Source organism: Capsicum annuum, chromosome 6 (assembly GCF_002878395.1).
Source record: "Capsicum annuum cultivar UCD-10X-F1 chromosome 6, UCD10Xv1.1, whole genome shotgun sequence".
NCBI lineage: Eukaryota > Viridiplantae > Streptophyta > Magnoliopsida > Solanales > Solanaceae > Capsicum > Capsicum annuum.
In genome coordinates this window covers 39894367-39895835 of record NC_061116.1, presented here as the reverse complement: position 1 = coordinate 39895835, position 1469 = coordinate 39894367, and positions in this window count along the sequence as shown.

Below are 1469 nucleotides of genomic sequence, written 5' to 3'. Positions count from 1 at the left end.
CCATCGCAACCAAGGCAGTAACTCTTTTTTTTGCACCCTAGTACCAAGGACAGGATGATGAAGTGTCGAGGCTGCGATGAACCATCGCTGGGATCATCGCGCTGAGGCAGTGTGGCCTCATCCTGACCAACGTATGATGAAAGATCCGAAGGACCATAAAATTTGTGATAGACCATAGTTGAGACTGTTGCATTGAGGCAGTGTATTATTTTGCTGACTGATATGCAATGGACAATCCGACGGACCATCAGGATGAGCGATGGACCGTCACTTCAACTGTCACACACCCCGTTCAGTATTTTTAAGTCAATTTTAAAAGGAATTTTTGGTCTTTTACTCGCTCTTTTTTACATGTAGATCATTAAATATTCTTTCCATCGATACCGGTTTTGTCAAAATCGAACATCAAACGAGGAAGTTATTGTCATTTTATTGAAAGCAGTCAGAACCGCCTAGGTGCGACGGCCTGGTTGATGGACCGTCGCAACCAAGGCAGTATCTCTCTTTATTTGGCCCAAGTATGATGGCCAGGACAAAATACAGTCGATGCTGCAACGGACCATCATTGGGATCGTCGCGCTGAGGCAGTGTGGCCTCATCCTAGCCAAAGTGTGACGGATGATCCGATGGACTGTCAGATTTGTGATGGACCATCGTTGAGACCGTCGAATTAAAGAAATGTATTATTTTGCTTACTGATGTGCAACTGACGATCCGATGGACCGTCAAGCTGAGCGACGGACCGTCACTTTGACTGTCGCAGACCCCGATCGGTATTTTAAAGTCATTTTTAAATGACTTTTTGGTCTTTTCCCCACACTTTTTGTCATGTAGAGCATTGAATAAGATTTTCATCGATACCAATTCTTGTCAATATTTGACATCGAATGAGAAAGTTATTACCATTTTACTGAAAGCAATCGGAACTGTCCAGGTGAGACGACTAGGTTGACTGACGTTCGAGCTTACAATGGATCATCACCCAGACCATCTCAACTATGGAAATAACTCTTTTTTTTGTCCCAAATGCGACGACCAGGATGACGGACCGTTCAGGCTGCGATCGACCGTCGCTGGGACTACCCTTCTGAGGCAGTGTGGCCCCATCTTGGCCAATATGCGACGGACGATTCGATGGACTCCCGGATTTATGAGGGACCATTGTTGAGACCATCACATCAAGGCAATGTATTATTTTACTAACTGATATACAACGGATGATCCACCATCAGGTTGAGCATTCAATAAGGTTTCCATCGATACCAATTTTGTACAAGTATGACATCGGACGAGGAAGTTATGACGTCAAAATAAGCTGTCAAAACCGCCAAGGTGCGACAGCTGGGTTGATGGACCGTCGAGCTTGCGATGGACAGTCGCCCATACCATCGCAACCAAGGCAGTAACTCCCTTTTTTGGCCCAAGTGGGACGGCTAGGATGACGGACCGTAGAGGTCGTTTTACTTAAA